Consider the following 5,943-nt stretch of genomic DNA (forward strand, 5'->3'; position numbering starts at 1 on the left):
TGCAAAACGGAGGCCAGGTTATGTATGAATTTTCTGTAATAATTCATCAACCCAAGGAACGACCCTAACCTCCAGTACAGATCTGGGAGTCAAGGCATCTTGATCACTCTCACTTTACCTTCCAAAGGAGGTACCCAGGGGTTTGTCAATTCTGTAGCCCAAGTAGGTTACTTGGGACTTGGAACACATTTTCCCTTCTAAAGCGTAGACCCACCTGGAAAAAACATTTCAGCACTACTGATGAAGGGCTTATGTCCGAAACGTTGAATTTCCTGTTCCTTGGATGCTGCCTGACCTGCTGCGCTTTAACCAGCAACACATTTTCAGCTCTGATCTCCAGCATCTGCAGACCTCACTTTTTACTCTACATTTCAGCACTACAGTCAGTTCTGCTATAAAGGGGTAGTTCTGTTCTCATGCAAAGCCGTATTATAAGAAAATTGCATAATAGCAGGACCATTTAAACTAATGGGGCCAGAATCGCGTTATAACCAATACATGCTTTAATAGTTTGTGCTTAAGAAACAATGTCCCCAATTTGTTAATCGTGTTATAGTAAATGTGTGTTAATGAAACATGCGTTATAGCAGAATGACCTGCATGTCCACGTTCTCCAAGTGATCTTTATTGGTCTTCCTGGTTATTAGCACATCAGAGATAAATGACAATCTGGGATAAACCTTGTAAAACTCTCCATCATTCACTGGAAAAGGGTGCAAAATGGCAGTCTAGTATATTGGTATAAACTCTAATGTTTATTAATTGTGGCATTCTTCCGAGACTCCTCATTTAATCACAATTGCACGTAAGCATGGCTTCGCGAAGCACGGCAGCTCCACCAATTTTGCGTTTAAGTCCTCTATGTGAGGGATTGGATATATATCTAGTTGCGTGAAGTGGTTTACCATTTGCAATATATCCCCACAAAGGTGATCTGAGCTGTCAGGCTTCACAAGCAGTATGACCATACCGCCCATTTTGCAAACTGTGCTGGTTTGATGTTTCCCTTGTTTTCCAGCCTCCTGATTTCTGCCTCTATTTTTGCACGCAAGACAAATGCCATTGGTGGGTCCTGCTGAATCACATAATTGCTTCCTTGTCAACATGTAAGGTGGCATTGGCTCCTAGACCTTCCTCAAACTCTTTCGGATATTTGGTGAGGACTTCACTCAAACGGCCATTTTCTAATTGAGAAATGTTGAGCCAATCAAGATGAACCTTTTTCAACCAACTCTGCCCTATCAAGCGTGGGTGCAAGCTCTTTACTATAATCAGTAGTAAACAGCTGCTTCTCATAAGAGACCAGAAATAAAGTCATACCCTTAATCTGTAATGGTTCCCTGGTACACACAGTCTGGCTGAAGTCTTGCGCAAACTTAAGGGTTGGAGTGAAAAGCAAACCTTGCTAAAGAGTGGATCTGCGATCACAGATAAAGCTGCACCAGTACTGACCCCCATTAGAATTGGGTAACCATTTAACCAGATATTTGTTTGGTTCTGATTTAGATGTTGCAAAGCAATTTAACTATTACAAACCACATTCAGGTGGACTTTCCAGGGTGGATACTGGTCTATGAGTTCTCTTACTCAAGTCAGGCCTCTTGGGACTCTTTTGCTGACGAGTCCAAATTCAGGCGGCAGTGACAATGGCTTGCCTTCCTGAATCCTTAAGAACATTTTAGCCGCTTGGTCAAGGCTCAGCTTCATTTTGAGGTTTTGCACTGGGCTGACTTAGGGTCCATCTAAAAGGCCCTACTCTCTCCCTGGTTATTCCTTGCCCCTTGACATATTTGTTGAATATCTTGGAATTCTCACAAATCTTGCCTGCCAGTTTTTTTTGTTCCACCTCTTTGTTCTCTTAATAACTTTCTTGAGATTTGCCCTGCACTTTTATACTCCTCCTCACAGCTCACCCTTCCACGAAGCTTTGTGTCATCTGCAAATATGGAGATATTACATTTTGTTCCTTCATCCAAATCCTTAACATATATTTTAAAACACCCTACACCATAAACTTTATTTTGAATTTACTTTTTGAACAGAGGAGTTAAATGTGCTACTTTCTAGTGTAGTAATGTTTGGAAAAGTAAACAAGGCAACAACTATCTACCATGGCATTTATTTATGGATTTTATGTTTCTATGAAGTCTGTTAAGATCCAGGTACATTGTCAGCCAGCAGCTCCACAAATTTGCTCAGAAACATTTCTTTGGTTATTGTAATTTTCTTGAGGTTCTCTTTCCCTTCCATTTCCGATTTATAGCTGTTTCTGGGATTTTACTTGCATCATTTGCAGTGAAGACTAATGCAAAAAACCTATTCAAATAATATGTCATCTCCTTAATTTTACTGTTAATTCCTAGACTAACTTTCTATCAGACCAAGTCACTTTAATTCTTTTCCTTTTTTCAATAACTATAGAAACTCATATTATCAGTTTTTATATTTCTAGCTAGCTTACCTTCATACTTGCCTCATTATTAATCTTTTAGTTTTTTAAAATATTCTATCCAATCAAACCTTTCTTTGAGTAATTGTTTTTGTTTCACTAACTTTTAACTTTTATAAATTAATCATGGATGGTAGGTTTTCACATTAGATTCTAACAAGAAAGAAAAATTCTCTTTTCATTCTGTGAAATATTCCTTTCGATGTCTGCCAGTGCATCTCTGTTGAATTATCCATGAACCGAATTTGCCAGTCCCATTAGTTAGCTGCTTTCATTTCCTCATAATTGTCATTCTTTAAATTAAGGATATTAATCTTGGACCTCACACTCTTCTCTCCCTTAAACAGACTGTAAAATTCAAATATATTGTAATTGGTGCTAACAGCATGTTCACTACGAAGTCATCAATTAATCCTATCATGTTGTACAAAATCAAGTCTCTAAGAATTCCTCTCCGATTCATTCAGTACATGCTGTTCTTTAAAAATACTATAGATTGTCTTTGTGTTGAACCTCAGAAGGGAGCAATATTAAATTAATATTTTGTGTCAATTTTTACTACAGAAACAGAAATGGAAGCTAGAGAACTCGGGGAAGTAAATATTGATGTTTTGAAAACAGTTCACAATACAGAAGTAGTGCTGGAGATCTTAAAACAACATAAATCTAGATACCATATACACTCAAGTAATACTCAAATTTTTTTGACTACTTTTTAAAGTTAAATTACATGGATACTATTTTTGAAGGGCTGAAATTCATATAGAGTTGGAATGTTATGTTGAGGTCCCTTCTGCAGTATTGTGTCCCTATAATGAAATTATTTATATATTATTAAGCTGGAGCAGATTCAGACGACATTTACCAGGTGTTACTAGGAAGGGAGAATATGAGTTATAAAGATAGGCTGGGACATTTTTTTGGATCAGCGGTGCTGGAAGAGCACAGCAGTTCAGGCAGCATCCGAGGAGCAGTGAAATCGACGTTTCGGGCAAAAGCCCTTCATCAGGAATAAAGGCAGTGAGCTGGAAGCATGGAGAGATAAGCTAGAGGAAGGTGGTTGGGGGTGGGGATAGAGTACAATGGGTGAGTGGGGGAGGAGATGAAGGTGATAGGTCAGGGAGGAGAGGGTGGAGTGGATAGGTGGAAAAGGAGCTAGGCAGGTCGGACAAGTCCGGACAAGTCATGGGGACAGTGCTGAACTGGAAGTTTGAAACTAGGATGACGTGGGGGAAGGGGAAATGAGGACGCTGTTGAAGTCCACATTGATGCCCTGGGGTTGAAGTGTTCCGAGGCGGAAGATGAGGCGTTCTTCTTCCAGGCGTCTGGTGGTGAGGGAGCGGCGGTGAAGGAGCCCCAGGACCTCCATGTCCTCGGCAGAGTGGGAGGGGGAGTTGAAATGTTGGGCCATGGGGCGGTGTGGTTGATTGGTGTGGGTGTCTCGGAGATGTTCCCTAAAGCGCTCTGCTAGGAGGCGCCCAGTCTCACCAATGTAGAGGAGACCGCATCGGGAGCAATGGATACAATAAATGATATTAGTGGATGTGCAGGTAAAACTTTGATGGATGTGGAAGGCTCCTTTAGGGCCTTGGATAGAGATGAGGGCACAGGTTTTACAGTTCCTGCGGTGGCAGGGGAAAGTGCCAGGATGGGAGGGTGTGACATTTCTTTGACAGGATCACAAGAGGTTGAAGGGTGACCTTGTAGAGACTTACAAATTCACGGTCAGAAGCCACAGGACAACAGGTTGTAGTCCAACAAGTTTATATGAAATTACAAGCTTTCGGAGTGCAGCTCCTTTGTCAGTTCCACTCCACCTGAAGGGAAGCGCTCAGGAAGCTTGTAACTTCAAATAAACCTAGGCGAAAGTGAGGACTGCAGATGCTGGAGATCACAGTCAGGATTAGAGTAGTGCTGGAAAAGCACAGCAGGTCAGGCAGCATGGGAGGAGCAAGAAACCTAATGGACTATAACCTTGTGTGTTGTGACTGCTGATCTTATCCTCCTCAGTCCAACGCTGATACCTCCACATTATAAAAACATCAGGCATATAGATAAAATGAGTGGCAGATGTGTTTTCCCCAAGGTTGAGGTTTTATGGTTAAGGGCATATTTTTAAGGTGAAAAAAGAAACACTTTAAAAAAGACATAATGGTCCTTTTTTTCGTGTGTGGAATGAACTTCCGGGGAAGTGGTAGATGCAGGTACAGTTACAACGTTTAAAAGACATTTAAGTAAGTACATGAATTAAAAATGAAGGCACATTAATGCAGGTGGGACTCGCTTAATTTGGAATTATGATTGGCATAGACTGGTTGGACCAAGGGCTTGTTTCCGTGCGGTGTGACTGAACCCTGAAAACATTCAATGAAATCCCTTCCTCGGCTATATTGCCCATTTGATTTTCAGTCTATGTTTTAAAATCTGGTGACGATCGCCGTACCTTTCTGTCAGACACAGATTTATTTCATCTGTTGTACTCCATCCTACTGTGTCGCTATTGTCACAGGACATAAACACTACCCCTATCAGTGAGTACTTCCCATTACCTCTTCTTATCCCAACCTGAGTCCCAAAGCGACTTCGATTTTTGTACGGCACTCAATCGCAGAAGTATCTTTCAGGAGGCAATAGACCGCCGGGAACGGGAAACGCTCTTCCCACCAAAACCAACCGCCGCCTCAATTCAAACAGGTACCACGTGACGAAGGCCAACGATCGGAGCGGCGGGAGTGAGGGAAGGTCTTCACACCGAGAGAGAGGGGGAGGTAAGAGGAGGAGAAGTGGTTGGATAAGAGGATGGGGAGGGGAGATGAGGGGAGGATGGGGGGAGGATGGGGGGGGAAGAGATGAGGGGAGGATGGGGGGGGAAGAGATGAGGGGAGGATGGGGGGAAGAGATGAGGGGAGAAGAGATGAGGGGAGGATGGGGGGGGAAGAGATGAGGGGAGGATGGGGGGAAGAGATGAGGGGAGAAGAGATGAGGGGAGGATGGGGGGGAGATGGGGGGGAAGAGATGAGGGGAGGATGGGGGGGGAGATGGGGGGGGAAGAGATGAGGGGAGGATGGGGGGGGAAGAGATGAGGGGAGGATGGGGGGGAGGGGAGGATGAGGGGGGAGGATGAGAGGGGGAGGGGGGAGGATGAGAGGGGGAGGGGGGAGGATGAGAGGGGGAGGGGGGAGGATGAGAGGGCGAGGGGAGGATGGGGGGGAGATGAGGGGAGGATGGGGGGGAGATGAGGGGAGGATGGGGGGAGATGAGGGGAGGATGGGGAGGGCGATGAGGGGAGGATGGGGGGAAGAGATGAGGGGAGGATGGGGGGGAAGAGATGAGGGGAGGATGGGGGGGAAGAGATGAGGGGAGGATGGGGGGGAAGAGATGAGGGGAGGATGGGGGGGGAAGAGATGAGGGGAGGATGGGGGGGGAAGAGATGAGGGGAGGATGGGGGGGGAGATGGGGGGGGGAAGAGATGAGGGGAGGATGGGGGGGGGGAT

Source organism: Hemiscyllium ocellatum, chromosome 33 (genome assembly GCF_020745735.1).
Source record: "Hemiscyllium ocellatum isolate sHemOce1 chromosome 33, sHemOce1.pat.X.cur, whole genome shotgun sequence".
NCBI lineage: Eukaryota > Metazoa > Chordata > Chondrichthyes > Orectolobiformes > Hemiscylliidae > Hemiscyllium > Hemiscyllium ocellatum.